The sequence below is a fragment of the Anomalospiza imberbis genome, chromosome 10, assembly GCF_031753505.1.
Source record: "Anomalospiza imberbis isolate Cuckoo-Finch-1a 21T00152 chromosome 10, ASM3175350v1, whole genome shotgun sequence".
NCBI lineage: Eukaryota > Metazoa > Chordata > Aves > Passeriformes > Viduidae > Anomalospiza > Anomalospiza imberbis.
The window spans coordinates 5,235,438-5,257,237 of NC_089690.1; the positions used below are offsets into that span (position 1 = coordinate 5,235,438).

The 21,800-nt window shown below is 39.8% G+C and overlaps 1 protein-coding gene across 4 annotated transcripts in view; it reads left to right on the forward strand.

The window, feature by feature from the left end:
- The window catches only part of NLGN1 (neuroligin 1), a 484,028-nt gene that overhangs the window by 133,527 nt on the left and 328,701 nt on the right, over positions 1-21,800 (forward strand). Inside the window, exon 2 of one of the 4 annotated variants that reach the window (XM_068200311.1) lies at positions 11,750-11,792. The exons of the other annotated variants lie outside the window; for them this stretch is intronic. The gene's annotated coding sequence lies outside the window, so the exon portion shown is untranslated. The remainder of the gene's footprint in view (positions 1-11,749; positions 11,793-21,800) is intronic. 4 annotated transcript variants of the gene reach the window in all.

The following is a 21,800-nucleotide window of genomic DNA, read 5'->3' on the forward strand; positions in this document are numbered from 1 at the left end:
CACATACATTTCTTTCTTTTAAATAAAATCTCATCTTTCTTACCCAAATCTGCAGCAAGTAAGTTATGTAGTGTAGCACTATGAAAATAGGACCTTACAGCATAAATTTAGGCTGAAGAAATGAAATCTTGTAGTCAAAGAACAGCGCTCCTTAAGGAGCTATAGAAATTTGGGGGAGAGCATAGGGCTGCTCTGTGGGGAGCTTTGCATCATGTCACTGTTGGGAATTATGAGGTCAACACACTCCAGGCAGCAGCTCCTCAGAAGTGTAGGACTTTTGTGTCTTTTACTGCCAGATTTGGATGTCTGCAATGTTCTGGTTTCCACAATCACTGTGCCTGATTGGGCCACAATTCCTTGCAGAGAGATGTGTTGCTGTCTCTGGGAATATTTCTACTCTCAGTCTTGGTATTCCTTATTTTAGCCCACAAATCTTATGAGTCTTTGTCTGCCTTGTGACACAGGAGGGCGGACAATTTTAAGTCAGGGGACTTCAGCCTTTGATTTGATTACTTTGACAGAAAGTAATCAGGAAAACAGGTGAAGTGGAAGTTTTGCAACTAACCCACCCTGAAGCACCTAAGAGGACATGATTTTGAAATTCATGTGTGTCACTCATACCTTGTCCACCCCTGCAGCCACCTTTGAACTCCTCTGTGGTGTGATGCACGCTATGTTGAAGGTCCTTCACTCCTTGTGTACTCTTTCAAAGCTGAACAGACATTCCAGCTCACTCTTTGATAGCAGCACAAGGCTTCTCCTTACTTTGCATTTGTGTCTGCAAAAGAACCTCGAAGGGTGATCATGATGCCCTTGCTTCTGGTCAGGGTGCATTTTTTTTTTTTGCATGGCTGTTACTAAGATATGCACTCTCAGGTATTGATAAGTTGTTATTTGCTAGAAGTGCTTGCTGGTTTAGTGAGCACTCTTACTTTGATCCTGATCCTGTCACCATTGAAGGGTTGTTCCCATGTGGATGAATGATGTTCTGGAAGTATCTGGGGTTTGAGGCAAAGCAGGTGCTGTATCGTGAGGGTGAGAGAATCCAGTCCCACAGGACTGGGGTATTGCTGGGGAGATGAGAAGGACTGAAGATAAAAGAAGCTCACTGTATTATAACATTTTAAAAAAGGTTATGTTTATTCTTTACCCACACAGACCCTGTCCAGGCTCGTATTATTAAAATAGAAACACCCACTGAGTGCCTTCCTTTCCTGGAAGGTGTTTATTTCCTGTCTTTACCACAGAAAAACCAAATAGTTCACAACTCTTCCTAAACACAGGCCCAACTTGTACTGGATGCTCCATTTCAGGGCTTCATCTAATCAGGACATAGAATAACAGGAAGCCTGAAAAATCATCTCCCAAAACAGTATCAAATTATCATTCTTTTTATCCCTGCAATGCCATTCATCATTTTCAGTGCAGTTCCACTACATAGGCCTTTTTTGGCTGCAAATGTAGGCAGCTGTTGGCTTATGATACCAGAGTGTAGCCAAAATTATCAGTTTGGTGTTTAGATGAGCACTGGTATTCAACCTCAACTTTTTAAGAGGCATAAAGATGTATGCTGTAGTATGAAAAATAGAGGCATGTCCCCTAATTAATAGGAATTGCACTAAAAGTCAGAAACCTTAACAAGTTTGGGTGAGTTTCTGTAGCCAGGCTTTTGAACACATGCTTTTACAACAAAATCAGCATAAATGTTGTGGCCCAGCAAGTAGTGTGTCCTGTCACCCCCTGATTTAAAAGCAAAACTAGCAGATGTTGACACAATAACTGTAGAAATACAATGTCACTTAATGCATTATATATTAAATGTTGGGTTATCTTGCTATTTGAGTCTTTACTTCTTTGGCAGGAAGGTGTGCCAGAGGCATGAGTGTGTTCAGCGGAATAAAATTTGCTTTTAATAAGCTTTAAATGCTTTTGAAATTAGACATAGCCACACTTCAGGTGGAAGCTTTCCTTCTTATTTGGATTACCTGCCCTCCAGTTAAACAGTGAGTTATTTTTTGCCAAGCAAAGCAAAAAGCCTCTTGGGTATGGTAAAGGCAGAGCACATAGACCCTTTGGGTGGGTTCTGGAATTTTTATGTGTGCAGGGCTGTAAATGATGCACAATATACCAATGAATGGCAGCCAGGTAGGCTGAGTGGCACATCCCTGCCAGATGGAGCCCTTTACATTATTGGTCAATGGAGCAGGATTTCCATAAGATAAACGGGGCTAATAAAGCACAAAGCACTCGTAGCTACCCGGTGACTTGTGCATGCTTATAGTGTCAGCATGAATTTTGCAGTATTAAAGATCACCTAAACATGAAAAAGTTCAAAATTCTAGCTGGATGCAAGCATGAGAGCAGATGAACTGATTAAAACAGCTCCTGAAAAAATGAACATATGGTAGTTCTCAGTCATGGTAACCTGCAGCCTCAGATGTTATAGAAGTCAAACATTTGTCCTTTTTCATATGCAAGTTTAACAAGACAAGACAATTGTTCACTCCTATTTTCTCCCTTCATTCATATAAAAATTGCTAATAAATTTTAGGAAAAAAAAAGCTCATTCATTTTGCCAGCATAGAAAAGCCTGCAATCTGTCTTTAATGTCATGTAGCCATCATTTTCATTTATTATTTATATGAGGGATAAAATAGCTGAGCTTACATTAAGCTGGCTGGCAACAGAAGTTACACTTCTAGAGATAACCAGACAAGATCGTAACAGAAATGAGTAAATAATGAATTTCCTCTTCATTCTTCAGTTTAAATTTTATTACGGAACCTATTTTTTTCTTCATTTTATTAAACAGATTTGGTGAATTACTATAAGAACATGCCTCTATTTAATTTTAAAAAAGAAATAACTTTTCTTTATTACCCTTGAATTACTACCTTTTAGAAACTCAACACCTTCTTGGTCTCCTACAAGTTAAGCTCATTCATTCTCCTTTTGTTCTACCTTACAAAGAGAACCAAGTCAATATTTGCATGAAATAGCCCATAGAAATGCAAGCTTAGTGTTGAATAGCATTGCCTGGCATTTTCTTATTTAGGGTGACTACCAAACACACAGTCACACTGCTTGAGAATTCTATACCAACAACTTCAGTGTCCTTCAAATCTGTTGTGCTATTCCCTTGTGTTGTGGTCATGTAGAAACTTCATTTAGTTCTGTGTTGGTTCCTATTGCTCCTGATTTCTCCATGGCTATGCATCCATATTCTTGTCTGTGGTCCTTCAGTAGCAAAAGACAGTAGATTTTTCTTTTTTTTTAAGCATTTTCATCCATCTAATATTTGTTGGTGAGCCATAATTAAGGATTTTGAAATTTTGAATTGCTTTGAAGATATAAAAGCTATTTTCTGAACAGCAAAATATTGTATAAATTATGACAGCAGGATTTTTGTACCCTGGGGTGGCTATGGCGAGGTCATGGGACGCTTATGGTAATTTTTAGTTGGGGCAGCACTTGCTGAAATCCAAGCTCTCCTCTCTTGCTGCTCTAACTTATCAGCATCATGTACACTAACCCTCACTAAGTCCATCAGGGGCCGAGAAATTCTTTTGCCAATCTCAAGGACTACTCTCCTTCTTGAGTTTGGAATTGTAGCATTCAGCATCATCAGATAAGCTGTTATTTTGATATTGGCTTTGCATAATTTTAATGAGGAAATATTAATAGGTCACAGTTAATTCTGTCCATCATGACAAATGATTGCCTCCAGCAAAGCTGATCTTATGAGTGTAGAAAGCAGAGGCTCTGTTCTGATATTATTTGAACAAGTTAGTTGGCCTGTCAGTTTTGTTTGATTATCACAGCAGCCATTAAGAAGGAAATATTAAATGTCAGAAGATAACAGCCCCCTAAAATGCCAGGTGAAGCCAGTGCTTTTTCATGCAAACCCCACTCTGTCTGAAAGCAATATTGATATATAAATAGTATCTGAATAGTCATCTTGCAGATTACATCAGACAGTAAACAGGATTTGAATCCTTTCCCTCCCCTGTAACTTTTCCCACATCAAATCTAGCCCAGTGTCCAGTCTGATGGGTTTTGATGGCGATAGGATACCTTGTGTACAGAGCTGATTACTTGCGAGAGTATGTGCTTAGGATAATGAGCATGTTTCATGGTTTAATTACAGGGAGTGTGTAGGGAGTGCAGCTTCCTTTCCCTTGCTAAAGTGGGGACAGATCTTCCCTCATTTGTTCAGGTCCTGTGCAAGCCTTGCTTCTGCTTCTTTGCCTCCTTCTCTCCCTGTTAGGGCAGTTTAACTCTTCTGAAGCAGTCTCTGCTCCTGGGAGGATTGGCTGTCCTGGCTCTGAACCGTTCCTGCTGTGGTATAGCATTAACTAACAAGCACTGGCATGGGGAAAGAACTTTGAATTCCCAGTTTTAAGACACTGGGGAGCCCTCAGCGTCCTTGGCTGAGCTGAAGCACAGGCAGGGCCCACAGACAAACCTCAGGCAGCTCAGGGGCAGGTGGAAAAGACCAGGCAAATGGACTTACAGGAGCTGTGGTGCTGTGTGCTATTTCACCGTGGGATGTGGAATAAAAGTCTGACCTTGTGTCCATGTCTAGCAGTGTGGCACTGGCACTTTAGTTAATTGCTTTTAGAGCATTTAATTATGCTGCTTACCAACATAATACCGTTACTGTCCTAGTGAAACTTCAGCACAAGCAGGACTTAAGGATACATATCTGCTCACAAAGCCCTGCCAAATTAAAAAAATAGTAGTAAGAGGTTTATTGTCTAGGAGATTTCCCTAAGGAAGGGTGGGCTGCTGCTTCCACACTCTTTCTCTTCCCTAACACCACAAACAGATTGTGAGTGAATGTACCTTATACTTATTAATAATAGATTTGTGTCAGCACAGATAACACATGTATATATTTCTCCTTCATTTACAAGGGCTCAATAGAGCAGGGATCTCATTTGGAAAGGGACGATACCCTCAAGCTGGGGATGATGAGCTGTGTGCTGGGATGGCTGCCCTAATTATGAGGCAGCCCTCTGCCCCTCTTTGTGAACCAAGTTTCACCTTGCACTGAAGCCCTGACCCTCTGAGCCCCCGGCCAGGCCCTGTGAGGACATCTTTGCATCGGGTACCATTGCAACATCCCTGGCCTTGAAAGCCACAGGAAGAGTGGTGCAGGTTTCTGGCAGCGGGAGGTCATTTCTCCACTCCTTACAGCTCTTTGCAGGCAGCAGGGCAAAGGTAATGGCCCTGCTTCTGGTGCAGTGAGATTTTTGGGCCAATTCTTTTGATGGTAGAGTAGAATACATCAACTTTTAACCACTCATAATACTGCTTCATCAACAGTACTTCACTGCACTCTCCATGCTCTGTATTTGAGTATTTTATCTGCTAATTATAGTGTTCCATTATCTAATATACATGAACATGCTATAATGAGTATTAAAACTGAATAAAAATTATAAACACCTGGGACCAGCTCCCAAAACTTCACCACATGCAAATCTATTTCATATATTTAATTAAAACTGTTAGTTCTCTTTTTCTTTTTCATCTCAACAAATATGTAGGACTTACACACTGCCATGATATGACTTTGAGCTGTTTTTCTTCTGAGAGCCAAAGAAACCTTATAATTATAGCCAGATCACTTAGTATGAAGAGTGATAATAGTTTCAATAGTGTTGCCTTTGATACTTTTGTGCTATTCATTGTAGATGAGCACTTAATCCCTGGAATCTTCCACCAGTAAATTCAAGTGATTATTTAATTTTTTTTTTTTAAGGAGAAGTCCTACATAGTTGCTTGCTGTACAATAAGCATTTTACTATCTCCAGGCAGTTTTATTACCCCACTGTGTTTTCCGTACAGAGCCATGACCCTGTGCTGGGATAGAAGCCAACGGATGAGCAGCATGAGATGTTATAATTTGGTTTTATTTGAGACCCTTTTAACTATATAATAATTTATGATAGCTAAGCTTTCCTTAGGGAAAATGTGTAGGAAACAATTTTATCTTTAAATCACTTTCAAAAACACTGGTTTGGACATATAATTTTTTCTTAAGAGGTATGTTTGTAGGCAGCATAGCTAATTAATCTAAATATCCTTGGGTTTGTGGCATTTAGGTATAAATGAAGTTATATATCTCCTAGCAGGGATGTTGAGAGCTTTGTTTAGGAAAATGTTGGAGTCAGCAGTGTTCTCTGACACAGTGTCTCGGTGCATCCGCAGTATTCACATACCCAGAACCTATTTTGCTGAATCTAATTGATTCACACATTCCTCTCTGAAATTATTTAATATCTCATGTTCACAAAGATAGCAACTTTTACAGATCATTTCATTTAAAATGTAGGATTCCAGTTTATACTTGATAAGCCACAATGCTGGGAAGTGCAGCATTTTCATGAATAATAGCTGGAGTACCTGAAACAATTTTTTAAACAGCTCTTTTTTTTTTCTTTTTTGCAAGTTTAATTGGAGCAATCTAATGCATGCACATACCATGAAAACTATATTTTGTGGCATTCAGCTTTCAAGAGGGAGCTTTTAATTTGTTTTAAACCAGGACTCTACCCTGCTGATGGGTTGCAAATTGTTGTCTGCTGTACTTACAGATCATTCCAGCTCTTCTGTGCTCTAAATAGAAGACAAAGTGAAGCTTGAAACAAATCATCCAACTTCAGCATGCACTAGGTTCTCTGTGCCACACTACTTCTAAATAAAGATAGGCATTCCAGGTCAGTTCACAATTGAGTTTCAAATTGGATTTCAAATTGTTGCTCTCTTCCAAAAGAGGAACATCAGCAGGTCTTGGTTTCTCTCTTTAAAGAAAAGTTTTAGGCAATTGTAATTGTTAAGAAATGGCTTTAGCCATACATGTCTTATTTGAGTAACCACTTCTATTAACTTGTGATTTCTGAACATGTAAATAGGGTGTATTTATCTGATTTAACATGATTTTTATAATCTTGTTGGTCATTCAGAGGGCTGTTTCTTTAATGTTGGAGTTAAATAGTCTTCAATAGTGCAATACATGATATTTTTACCTTTTGCAATCTTCATGAAAAGCAGAGCTGTCATATTTGAATGACTGCTCTGAGATTTGTGCCAAATGCTGTTTTCTGGCTGAAATAACCAGGGAGGTGTAGGTTTTGGCCACAAACGTTTTTAAGGAAGTTTCAGGTCACCATCTGATTCCAGTTCTGCTGTTATCTTCTGTTACCACCTGAAGTAAAGGAGATTGGCATTTTCTTTAAATAAATGTATCCCATAGCAGTGCTTGCAGAGCAAGCATTTATTAAGCTGTTCTTATACCAAATTGTTCTTATTAAATATTAACCAAAGTTGTGTTTAAACTTCTGAGATCCATGTTGTGTGTTCCATGGCATAAATCTATTATCTGTCTGTAGGGAGGTAATGAGAAAGGTGTGGTAGAAGTCAGATTTGCCATTCATATAATTATCCATATAATTATATCATTATATTGTGAGCATTTATATCCCCAGAGTTGGAGGTACCACAGGGAAAATTTGTTGTTTTCTGTAGACTGTGGGTGTGGAAGAGTAAAGAAAACCATTTAAAAATTGACACAGCTTGCCAAAAAGGGAGATGGATTAGTCTGAGAGGAGCACAAGAAACAGGAAAACTAAAGAGATCACTGAACAGAAAGTTGATATGAACATGTCAGGTGTTTTTCCTTGTAAGGCCAGATATGCTCTATATGGTGCCTTAGCATCTGTTCTGTCAGTGACCCACACATGTCACAAAAATTGTAATGGAAAACTTGAGTTGCCTTACAGCACTTGAGAACGAGCTTCTCTGCATCCTTGTGTCTTTCTGGGGCGGCCAAATAAGCAAAGATTTCATATGGAAATATCCAAAACTCCTGAAGTAAGGGTGTTTAATGCTGGCAAGGCCCTGAGGTGCACATAGGAATCAATGTGTGGGTGCTCCAGCTCATGCTAAATCCTGCTACCTTACCTACACAGAAAAATAAAATCACAGCCATAGCCACAAAGAAGCCAAATTGGCCAGTTTTATTGTACAGCTTGCTTATTTCAGTTCTGCCTAAAGATCAGCTGGGATCCTTCAGACTGGAAACATTGTGAACTCAAAGCAGCTGACAGTTCCTGAGCTGAAGTTTCACATGAATGTAGGGAAAAGCAGACAAATGTGGGAACTGCTCCTTTTCCTTCAGCTGAGTTTTGAATACAAGTTTATGGAGCTCATCCTCAGCTGCTCTATTCTGTTATTACTGAGATGATGTGAATGAAATGATGGCAATTTTTATCAGTGCCAATGTGCCCCCATGTTTACTGGAATTTTCTCTAGTAGAAGTGCAGCTGAAAGAAAATTTCAGCTAGATAAGAACAACTTATCCACATATTGGAAATGGAGCATATTAATTGGATATGTATGAAATGAAAATTGCCTTGCAGAGAAACAGAAATCAAACCTACTATTTCCCAAGTATTAATTTCATCCGTTATTTTATTTCATCTGCAGTGATAGGGGATGTCTTTTTTGCATTTAAAATGCCAGAATCACTCTTTGGAGTTTCCAAGTCAAAACATGTCTATCTTTTAATGTGGGTTGTTAAACTGAGACCTGAATGGCCTATTTATTTGCTTTGTTTGAGTGGAAACTGGATCTAATCTGTATGTACACCAAGGGCTCTTCCTCCCTCAATTTCTCTAAAAACTGCAATTAAATTTTAGACATAATAGGATTAAAGCATTATATTGCATATGACATGACATTTGTGGGCAGAATTATTGGATTTTATATTCTCACTGATATTTTACTTGAATATAGAGATAAAAAAGATGACCTAATTCATCTTGTGTATCTCTTTCAGGACCATCCCTCTGTTTTATGCTACTTATGCTTTTTCCACTTTCATTTTAAGTCTGCCATTTCCTTGGAAGATTATTTCACAGCATATTAGACCTCACTGTTAGGTGGATTTCTTTTTTTCCTGGTATTCAGTTTTCTTATATCTTTAAAATACAGAAGGCAGCAATTTTTAATCTATTTTGACCCCATGGAGCATAGTAAAAGTTGTAGTGAGGCACAATTCCACCAAAAAAAACCCAAATATTACTGAAAAATTAGTATATTTAAAGAGAATATATTAATTAGCTTTGATTTTAGGGTAAATGAGTACTAAATGTTCAGGGAAATAGTTGTGTTCTAGAACTTCTTATTTTTTCTTTATTTCTACCAATTTCTTTTGCCAGTTTGTTTCCTGTACTGTGTTAAGGAAACTGAGAGCCCGCTAGAAACTAAGGGCCACCTTCCTTCATTTGGAAAATTTGCTCATTTTTAAATTTTTAAATATTTTTAGCCCCATAGCTCTGTGTGCAGGGCATCTGTGGGGCAGTAAAAATGCAGTAGATCTGGGGCTCACATGCCAGGACTGCTTCCCTTTAACCAGCCAGGATGAGGAAGAGCTGAGCCAACATGCCAGTACTCCTCTGACGAACAGGGAGGACAGAACAAAAATCTGTTGATTAAACACTCTGGCTGTGAGACGAGGTTGCAGATGCACAGATAATAAAATGATTGCATGAAGGATTTATGTAGCTTGGTGTTAGGGAGGGTTTTTTTTTTTTTTTTCCTTCCAAGCAGAAATGTGTGGCTGGTGCTTCCCTCTCGCAGACCTGCAGAGGTGAAAGTGAGTGGGTTTAGGGTGGCACAGGGAGGCTTCACCCCCAGCCTCAGCCAGGGCTTCAAGAAATGCCTTGGCACCAAATTCCTGCACATTTATCCTGCAGTCTCCATTTTGGAAGAGACCAGTGTAGAAGGAGTCCATTTGGCCAGTGGCTCAGGAAGAAGGGGCGTCCAAAAGACATGGCAGGTCAGGAGCAGCAAAGCGAGGTCCCACCCCCATCCCGTGGATCCCGTAATGAGCTGGCAGAGCTGGAGCTCCCTGTGACACCGCTCACAGGGCTTGGAAAGAGCCAGGAACACCTCTTTTGGGAACATGAAGTACATCTTGTGAAAGCGACAGCATTAGCCAGTATTTATGTACTTTAATCGTGTTCCAAATGCCCGTTTTCAAAGAGGCGCCTTCAGATTTACCTTCCTGACAGAAAAATTATGGCCCGTGCCATGTCCCAGGGATGCAACTATAGGTAGATTTTCCACTGGTTAAAAATGAAAGTGATTTAAACCCATGGGTTTAAGTTGAAAATATCAAGTTGAAAATGAGCAAAACAAAATCAGTTGTAAATATTTAGTTCTTTTTTTACAGAAAGACTTGAACAGAAAGACTTAGATTTTACAGGAAGTCTTTTTTTTTTGTTTTCAGAAAGACTTAGAACAACAGAAGGTGATTTTCAAAACCCATATCTTTTATTAAATGTGGAGTTGGTTTTGCTTAGGCAGAAGTACATACCACATGCTCATACTCATCTATCTGTATGTATCTTAACATACAATTACACAGAATATTAATTTTACAGTCTTAACACAATTTATATTTATTTAATTTTAGGGTGTTAAAAAGATGAATAATGTAACTTAAGTCAGTAGATTAACTTCCTGCTCTAGTTCTGTCATGCCATGTGTGAGTAGGAATTTAGTTTTGATGATAACATATAAAATATAATTTTAATTAGTTGCTGAGATTGCTGAGATGCATTAAGAATCAGTGAAAGTATGATTGTCCAAAATTTATTTTGGGCTACATACCTATTAGTTAAAAAAAAAAAAAAAAGGAAATTTTAATCAGTTTTGATGGTAATTAGGATTTTTTGGTCATCATTTGACAGAATTTCCATGATATTGTGGTATCATAAAGTGGCCATGCATGCATAGCACAGTTGTCAGAAGAGCCAAATTAGATTAAAGAGGTAGGAAATGAATTGTGTAAAGGCTGAACACCTCATGAGTACAGAGGGAACTCTACCTAACTGCTTGATATTCTGGAACCACTTCTTCTAAATTTTTGAATTAATAGATGACATATTTTTCTTTCTAGTTTCTTGTCATAAACTGAAAGAGGAAGCCTGCTGGCTTTTCAGCTCATAGCCATTTCTCCAACATTCAAGGAATTAATCTGAATGAGAAGATATTCTTCAGCTCATTAAGATTTGTGAGGCACTACTGGTTCAGTATAATTTTAAATGAACATTTAAAGGATTTTAATAGGTTATCAGACATTTATATTTTAACATTATATTTTAGCATTGCTAATCACAGTATCACGTAGAAATTTAGATGTGATAATATTAAAAACAGAACTGCTTGTAGCCTAAATTAAGTAGCATTGATTCAGAATTGATTTTCACTTCTGCTTGAGGTACAAATACTGGTAAAAGTGAATTGGGAAAGAAAACAATACCTAAACTCTTCAGTGCAATCCTCCAGCCCACATCTGCATGGTGCATATATAATTCTGTGAAATGCAAGTTCAGTAATATAAGTACCTGCTCATTACAGTGATACACGTGGTAATGAAGCATTGCATGTTGTAACACAAACTTCCCTCCAGGGACACGAGGCTCATTTTGAAGTCTCGTATCACACCACCTCTCTAGGCTGAAAGCTCTGCAGAGATGAGATGGTTTTGCTATTCCCTGGCCTCCTATAAACTATTCCAAGAGATCAGCTGGCTTTGATGTTGCAGAATTTAGTGGAGAGGCAGGGAGGTGATATTTATACCAGTATTATACGTGATACCATGTCTGCATTTCACATTTGGGTCACTGGTTAAGTGGATTTGTACGTTGGCTCACAAAGGTGTTCTGTGTTCCAGGTGGGTGGTGGTAGAATGTTGAGTTAATCTCCTAGAAGTGCAGGTAAGCAATCCCATAATTTGTGTACTTTACAATGATCCAGCTGAGAAACTCATCCAGGAGCATAAAAGAGCCCTGATGAGAAAAAGATAAGCAACATATGTAAGTACAATCTTAGAACAGAACCTTTAGCATTAATAGAATATTTTGTAGGAATCTCATTAGGCTGTAACTAGAATTTACATACTGAACAATACTGTGCTAAATCTTCCCTTAAGGGGCAAAAATGAAATGTAAACCTGGCTTCTTCCAGGCTTAAGATATTAAATAGAAATAATTTTTTTCATCTCGGCAGCCACAGCCTTTCCTTTCCGTCCTTTGCTGTCTTGGTTCTGTGTTTCTGGTGCATTGAACCCACAGTCCTTTGACCATATCCAAACCAGTCCTCTGTGGTGCAGTGTATACAAATCTGTCCAATCTTCATTTTATGCCATCCAAAAAGATCTAATCTCCCTTTCTGTGGGAAATGTATTTTGCCAGCCATTCAGTCCTCACTGATTTTCTATCACTGAAAACCACTATATCCTATGAAGTTCAGGAAAATTAAAAGCTCTGCAACAGGGAGGGAACAGAAATATTTAAAATAATAATTATTAAAAGAGGCTATTTAAGGAGCATAACTGAAATTGTGAAATGCACACTTACTGTCTATGAGTTTCAGCAAACAGGAAATCAATTCCATAGTTACATTTCCAGGGTTTGCAGCAGTCTTTTGCACTACACCCCTTGAATGCTCTATTTCTTTCAACTATCAAGGTTACTGAACTTCAGATACACTTCTCCTACTGCGTTTACAAATCAATTAACTCGAAAGAACAAAGCTTTTTTCCATGCTAGAGAAGTAATGCTCATTAAATTTTGGGTAAGGTGCAAAGACAATTACTTCTAAAAATGGATGAAATTAATTGCACTCTTGCTTGCTTTTGATCTTGTGCAGCTTACATTATGCTTGTTGGTTTTCTTCCCCCTCTCTTGAATGTGTTGGTGTTCCAGAGACAGACATGGTGATTTAGTGATTAAAACAATATTTTTTTGGAATAAATTTCAGTGTGCCCTGTCTGCTCTAAACATAATAAGGCTGCATAAAAGCGTTATCTGAGGTTTGATCAATCCTTGCTCATCATTGTGGCATTCAGCAGAGTATTAGGCAGTGTGGTCACTGAATCCTAACACTGATTTTTCTGTGATACTCTTTGGGGTTTTTTGAGCCTGTGATTTTGGATACCTGGTTATTTATGAAATTATGGTTGTGCTCAACTCAAATTTGCCTTTCATTCAGCTAATTTGGAGACAAGCACGCACTGAGGGCTGGGCTCTGGGCAGCCCCGTGTCTTGGCAGAGGGGAAGGATGGAGATTTTGGTAATATTCCTGCAAAATGGGGTCAGGCAGCAGAGCTCAGATGGCCAATGGTGATCTCTTGCTTAGTGCAATGTGAGATCTGGAGGCTGATCCACGGTCATCCACCTGCCAGAGACTGGGAGATAGAAGGGATGGTCTGAGAACCCAGCCTGCTTTGACCTCCTCAGACCTGGCTGTCATCAGTCAGTCTTAGCACAGCTTTTAAATCTTAGTTTCTCCCACTCTGAAGAAACTAATACCCCTTATTTTTCAGGAAAAATAGTGGGGATTAATTAATGCTTTTGAATTTATGGTATACATTTTAGGTACTAATTAGCATTGTAGGTACAACACACTTGCTTTGGTACGGAGTTTTGCAGAAGTGGCATCCACAAGTGCTGCATGTTTAAACTTTTTTAGCTCCCAGCTGATGGCTGTTTCTTCAGAAATGCATAATGACCTAGCAAGTGCCTTTTTGAAAGAGCACATTTTTGTTGTTGTTACATGCTGCTTTAATATGAATATCTTTTGAAAACAAAAACACTCTTCTCACTAATTTTTTCCCTGTGGTCCAAGTGTGGGGAAGTGGACACTTCTTGGTTTAGCATGTAATTATTAAAAATCAAGACAATGTCCTTTTAATTACACACACGAAGAGGAGTAATATCACAAAACCTAGTGCTAAAAAGGTAAACATTTTTCTGAGAGTAGCTGCTGTTTTCTGAGTGTTCCTACAGTGAACTCCGTGCTTGATGAGCAAGTACCTGTGGTCGGTAGAAATGTTGGCTGAGTATTTAACAGGATTGCTCTTCTGCTTTGCTTGCACGTAGGCAAGATGTGGATTTCTGTGGATACATGTACTTATTGAAAAAAGACTTGCAGATTGTTTCTTTCCTCTCCATGCAGTTGGGGATAGAAGCAGGAATAGGACCCTCAGTGGGTGTTGACTGGGGGGCAGGGAGGTTTGGGGTTGCATGAAGAAAATTTTCCATCTTGAGGTTCTCAGAGATGTTTGAGGACCATGGTTGTCAGGACCACTTTTGAATCAGAGAAGAGTTTTCTAGGAAAAAGAGTAGTGTTTAATTCCTCAGCCGAAGGACAACCTGTCCTCCCTATAATCTGGTTTTGGACTCAATAAATTGCTGGGAAGTATTTTGTGTGTTTACATTGTAACATTCAGCAGTTATTAAACTTTATTTTTTAAAATTCCATTTCTCTTCCTCTCATACAATTATATAAAGGAAGGGAGGAGGAAAACCTCCAACGTTTCTCCTAGTGAATTTTCCATAGAAATAAGAACGTTTCACAATAAGGAGATTTTCCTTATGAAGTGCTAATCCAGACTAATGATTTTTTTCATTAGTCTCAGGAACCCTCTATCTACCCAAAATGTAAAGGTTAATCATTGCAATCCAGTGAACGATCTTAAACCATACCAGTAACTTTTTTTAAAGGTGGGGAAACCTAGACAAAAATGACTGTCCCATGGAGACATGGTTTAGCAGCAATAGAGTAAAGTGATTATAAAATCAGAGAACTCTTGGGTTTGAGTCCAAACATTGTGTTTTAATCTATATTTGTGGTGCGGAGCTATAGATACAGGGCAAGGGCTGAATTCTCCTAATGCAGCTATTAATCATGGAGCTTCACAGATCACAGCTCCCTTTTCTCTACCATGTGGTTTCTGCAGGCAAGTGTATTAGATGAGGATGAGGCAAATGCCTGTTGATTAAGGGCTGGTCTTGGAGTTCAAGTCTTCATCACCATGTTCTTTTGCTGTATGATTGATGAAGCTCAACTATAATTAAATTTAAAGCCATAGATTTGGCAAGGAATAGTATCCATTAACTGGACTGATGTCATTTTATCTCCTGTGATTCATTAACAAGTGGCAGTGTGTGTTTCCTACAGTTTACCTGATGTCCTAGGACACTAAAGATAATGGTAAAGGTCTTGGGACATTAGGTTTGTTTATTTTCTTAATATCAGAGAAGATGTCAGTTTAGGTTTGACTAATTTTTGGCTGTTCACAGAAGTGGCATAATGTTCTTAGAAGGTTTAGTATTCTGTTTATGATTGTTTAACATTCAGCATCAATGATTTTATTGCACAGACGTTGACATTTTACTCATTATCACTTTGGTGTTCATGCCAGGTTCTTGCGAGAAGTGTATTTTATGCCAGGTGCCAAATAACCTTTTGTCATTCTGCTGAATGAAGCACTGCTTTTGTCCTACAGTCAAAAATTACATCCATATCTTATGAACATTAAAAAATATCCATCTTCTCTTCTGCCTTCCCCTCTGACACACAACCAATTTGGCAAGGACTAGCAGTACTTCAGAATCCATACGTTCTGCTCAAAGTGAGAAGAGACATGCCCCTCATTTCTTAAGATCATCTCAGGCCAATTAAAGACCTGTGTAAAGGAATAGATTTTTTCTGGTTTATCCAACTCTTGGCTCTAAGGATGATTACCAGACTGTACAGCCATGAGGGCTGCTTAAGTAAAAAATGTGTTAGATTCTGGGACTTGAGGAGGTCCAAGACATACGAAATTTTGCCTATAAATAGCTGTGTGCACTAAACCTACCCCTGAGGCTCCATGTGCCAGGATGTGTAGGATGATTGTTGTGAGTCATGTTTCAAAAAGAAAAGCCAGAGAAAAGAACATGAGACAAACCTGTAAATCCTTTAATTAATTCAAGAATTATTTATGTTAAATTATCATACATTTGCAGGATTACACATCTGCATTTTTCTTAGCACACTCAACTATTTTAAACCTAGCAGCTAATTCCTAATTTGCTTTCATATATTCTTTGTAAAGGCAAAGAAAAGCTTAAGAATGCTTATGTAAACCAGATCATTCCAGTGCAATAATTTTATTACTGCAATCCATTACACAGCACTTTGGTGACAAAAGAGTATATCTTGGAAAAGCAAATCTTGGAATTTGTGAAGTGCTGTGGGAGGGGGCTGTTTTCTTTCAAACCTCTTTTATTAGCTTCCCTTTCCACTTGGCTTTATTCTAAATAAAATGAAGTGGGAAAAAAACCTGCCCATGTATAAGTCAACATGCTCTTTTTCTCTACTTAATTCAGCCAAAGAAATGACTTAAATACTCTTCTATAGTACTTTACCGCATTTCGAGAAAAAAAAATTTATGATGCAAATACTACCATTTCTTTCTGCAATAAACCTGTCATGGGATTTGAGTTATTTTCTTGCCCTTTCAGGAAAAATAAAATCATAAAAAAACAAATTAGAAGACCTTAACACAGAATGCAAACCTGATTCATTACAAATCCCATGTTCCTGTTTCTTAGCAGTGGAGCCAAGTTTTGGAAAACCTCTCATCAAATCCAGGGTACAACTTAAAGTTATGAAGCAAGGGGCTTGGCTTCTGTAAATGGCTTTACTTAGTGGAAATCAAAAGAATTAGATAAACTAAGCCCAGTTGAGGAGCTGGGCATCCTAGCTGCATTTAACACTTTGTGTCTTACTTTCATCTCCCACCTTTGTATTTGAAATTTCCTTCCTTGTTGTTGAGGAACAACAAGGAAATTCTTGTTCCTTTTTTTTTTTTTCTTAATATATTTTGCAGTTCTTTCCACAAGGACAGTTTCTTAGCTGTTTGGGTGATAGCTGTCTGTTGTACCCAGTTCTGCCCTTCCAAACAGGAATTTTCCCAATATTCCAGTGTGACTGTGGTCACATCCAATCATTTCCCATACACGTATGGACCACGTGCACAGCACAGCTAAGAGAAATACCAATTTCTAGATAGCAGCTGTAACCTACACCTCATGTTTTACTCAGAGTCCTTTCCCAAGAGTGTCAGAAATTGCTGTGTGGAGGTGACCACAGACCAAAGGATTACCTGAAATAATCTCTCACCTTCCTGCATGATGGAAAAGGAACGCTGCAATTTCTCTGGCATGAATTAAGCAACCAGCACCACAAGGCTTTATTTTTCTTCTTTTCCCCTCTCGTTTTCTGATATTTTCTGGAGGGAGTTCTCTTTGCCAACTCCCTTGCCTAGCCCCCATCTCCTTTGATCCCCATCCCCTGAAGGGTATCTCCCAGCTGTCTCCAGCTCAGTGTATCCCCATCCTTCCCCTCTCCTTCCCACGGGCTGGCTCATGCCCGCTGCCAATCCCTCCCTGCAGCCCTGCCAGGCAGCTCAGCTGGGCACAGTGGCATGTGCAGGGTTTAGGCAGGAGAGCCAGGTGTGTCACTCACACACAGCCAGGTGTGTCACTCACAGCCAGGTGTGTCACTCACACACAGCCAGGTGTGTCACTCACAGCCAGGTGTGTCACTCACTCACAGCCAGGTGTGTCACTCACTCACAGCCAGGTGTGTCACTCACAGCCAGGTGTGTCACTCACACAGAGCCAGGTGTATCACTCACACACAGCCAGGTGTGTCACTCACTCACAGCCAGGTGTGTCACTCACAGCCAGGTCTGTCACACACAGCCAGGTCTGTCACAGCCAGGTGTGTCACTCACACACAGCCAGGTGTGTCACTCACAGCCAGGTGTGTCACTCACAGCCAGGTGTGTCACACACAGCCAGGTCTGTCACACACAGCCAGGTGTGTCACTCACTCACAGCCAGGTGTGTCACACACACACAGCCAGGTGTGTCACTCACACACAGCCAGGTGTGTCACAGCCAGGTGTGTCACTCACACACAGCCAGGTGTGTCACAGCCAGGTGTGTCACAGCCAGGTGTGTCACTCACAGCCAGGTGTGTCACTCACTCACAGCCAGGTGTGTCACTCACACACAGCCAGGTGTGTCACTCACAGCCAGGTGTGTCACTCACTCACAGCCAGGTGTGTCACTCACAGCCAGGTGTGTCACTCACACACAGCCAGGTGTGTCACTCACTCACAGCCAGGTGTGTCACTCACACACAGCCAGGTGTGTCACAGCCAGGTCTGTCACTCACAGCCAGGTGTGTCACTCACTCACAGCCAGGTGTGTCACTCACTCACAGCCAGGTGTGTCACTCACAGCCAGCTCTCGCCACAGGGAGTGCTCTGGGAGGGAGATGTGGTTTTGTTTCTCGCCCTGTTTTTGTGTTTGTTTGTTTTGCTGCTCTGCTGCCATCCCTTCTGCAGAGCACAGCCACTCATGGCTCATGGTCCCTCACCCCACAGCTCCCCAGCTGCAGCCACAGAGGCTCTGGGTGGGAATAAGGAATAGAACATCTTTATTTACACACTGCCTCTTAAGCTGACCCTGATGAGATGAGTGAGAGCACAGCTGAAATGACACTGTACACTGATGCCTTAAGTTTTAGTTTTTACATTTTTCAGATCCTTTACTGCATTAGTTAGTGAGCAACTCTGAACTTCACACAGAGTGCTAGTAAGCTCTCTCCACAGTTTGGGCAGACAAAACAATCCTTCCAGGCCTGAGAACCAAGGTCACCCTCGCAGCCTCAGGCCCTGAAAAGTATAAACAAAAATGAATTGGGGGAGAGTAAACTGGGGGAATGTGACTTCATTACCTGAAGGTGCAATTGGACAATTAGCCTCTGATATGCAAATAGACCAAACTGAATCTGTCTGAGAAACTCGTGACCATTGTCCATCGTGGGTGTAGCCTCCATGGGGTTTTTGCACTGCCCAAAGTGTATCTGCTGAAGGCCTTTGATAAATACCTGCTTTATTCTCTAACTCTGTTCAGCCTGTTCCAGGTAGTCACTCCAGGCACCAACACAGCCCCAGGAGAGACTTCTGAGCAAGGCAGGAGGCACCTCAATGTGCTTCTGCAAGATTTGCCTTTCTAGGGTTTTGATAAACTCAGGAAAAGAATTTAAACATATTTAATCATTGTGATCGTGCAGACAGTCATGTGCAAAAGCTTTTCGTGATGAAGAAAAACAGGTTTTCCTGGGTAAGTGTTTGAAATCCATTTCTGGATGCCTGCATCAATACAGTACAAAGGGGTAGGGAGACAACAGGTGTCAGCAGCACTCAAAAGTACAAACAGTCTTCATTTACTGCAGCCTGCAGAACAGGCAAAATCCATTATCCCATCATCAAGAAGGGCACCTGTCCACACCTTCTGGCAAGGAAGGAGCTTGTGTGCCCATGGTTGATGCTGGATGTCCAGATGTGTCTCTATCCATGTGAAAAGGGCAAGTCTGGATTCTTGCAGGTAATGCAGGACCAGTGAAAAACAACCCAAATTAACTTCCCTCCCGGACCACTGTGATCCCCAGTGTCCTCTTTTCACCTCTGAATCCTGGTTGTAACTAATTGGATCCACTTGTCAAGATGATGCAGCTCTAATTACCCTGGATCTAAATTCCCCTGGAGGGTGACTTCAGAGGAGCTCTTCACTCCTCTGAAGCATATCCGATCTGTAACCTTTCCTTTAGTCACACTTGGGCTAGTGAAGACTTTTTCTTTGCTTGCTTTTACATTGGTTTCCAACACCTTGAACTCTGCAGTGGCACTGCATGCTTAATAGCAAAATTAACTTGCTGACACATTAGAGCCGATTGTCTGGTGGTTTATAACACTGCTTTCCTCCTCGAGGTGGAGCTCTGTCAAATGTTTTCTGACAATCTAAATAACTGACGTCTTTGACATTTAGTGCGCCCCTCTGCCAGGCGAGGCAGTAACAGGCTCAATGAAACCTGAGTTACTGAGGCATGACCTGAAACAATATTAGCTGTCCTTGATTATGCTCTGAATTTTCATGTTCCCCTCCTCCCCAGCCCTAGTGTGATCCTTTTAATGGTTGTCTAAGACTTGCTTGACAACTAATGGGAAATGAACTGACTGGTAATTTCTTGCTGTGTGTCTGCTTGGCCCCATGCCAGTCTCCTGAAATTATGGTACTAAATATAAATTTTCATTACACCTTCTTCAATTTCTGTGCTTACTTCATGTAGTACTTTTAGATGAGCATTGTTTGGCTCTGGTCTCTTATGGCTTTTATGAACAGCAATCGAGTTAATTGACAGTTTGGGTATCATCACCTTTTCTTTTAACTCCTCACCATCATTTCCATGTGTTGAGTTTTAGGCAACTGTCTGCCCTCTTCAGTTTTAGAGCTAGGTACAGGAATAATTGCTGTATAGCATTCCTGCTCCTTTACACTCCATCACCTTTCTTGCCTGTCAGTTGCTGGGTGTGTAATTATGCTTAAAATATCTTTTGGTACTAGTTGAGATGCTTTGCACTATTTGATGCTCATTTTACAATTTGGCTTTCTCAAGTATTTTTTATTGCCTCAGGCTCTTGTTATCATTTACATAACCCTCCAGTATTCTGGATGCCTTCTACCTTTTTGACGCTGTCATTTCATCCTTGATACTGTTTTCCTCATCCTCTGCTTCTGCACAGCAGCTCCAGTTCCCATTTGTGGCATTCTGTAAATGTTTTATTGGAACAAGCATAGCCAGTAATATCCTTCCTTTACTACACTTGATTTTCTGGACTCTATTTAGTTCACATCAATTTTCTTATACTCACTTCTCCAAATTCTACCCTTTGTAAAGCCTATTATTTTTCCACTTTTTTTCTTAGCACAATCTAATGAATATTTTGTGTATGCAGACATGGCTTGCTTTCTAAATCCACAAGAGCCTTCAAGAAAGTGCTATCTCTTCTCAACTGTCTATTTTTATTCAAAAACCAAAGTAAAGTGGGTTACACATTAGGCTCTCTCACTGTCTTTAATCAGGAGATAATATTTGTTCCATGTGAACTACAGCTGAAAGTGGAATAGCCACCTAAGGTAATTCCAAGTGATTTAAAATGGTGGTAGCTTTAAATAAAAGGCATAGTACAATAGTAAGGAGATTTTTTTAAATTGAAAACAGAGTTCACTCATAGTAGGACCATTTTCATACATCTGTTGGGATTAGATTAGTCACTAATATAGGAGTATTTTGTTAGAGCAGAGTATGTATTACTCCCAACTTGATGTGCAAGCATCCTACTCTCATCTAGGGATATTTTGCCACCGTTGCTGGCCATACAAATACAGAACAGTGCTGAGTTTACTCCTAACTCTCAGAACTCTCATATCAAGTTTAGTTGCAAAGATAATTTAGTTGTAGATAATTTAAAAAAAATCTAAGAAGAAGTAAGAAATACAACTTAAGTAATAACATTGGCATTTCTTTCCCACAGTTGAAATCTCCTCCTTGATGTCAAGGTTCTGGGGGATCTTAAAGATTTATTTTTACAGCCAATGTTTTGCCTTTCAGCAGGGAAAGGTAAAATTTACGCTGTTGTCACTGATGAACTGTGTTTTCCTATGGTCTGCTGCACCTTCCTGACAGGCCACTGAGTGTGTTCAGATTTGTATGTGAAATCTCTTTAGAAATTACTTTATGTTCGCTGTTTACTTTTACAAAGTATCATGTGCTGAGTGAAAGAAAGAATAATTTTACCTTTCTTTGTGAAATGTAATGAAAGTTTGAGAACAAGACCCCTCAGAATGTGAAGTTACCATTAAATTTACAGCTTTAATGTCATTGCAGAGTCATGTTATCAGCTCTAATCCCTGGACAGATCTACTGTCTTGCTCAGTGAATGTTTGTGTTACCAGTTTGATGGTTGCTGGTGCTATTATTCTTTCAGATATGCTATTTTGAGGGATTTTCCCCTCAAAAATGAATGTTTTGGTATAAGA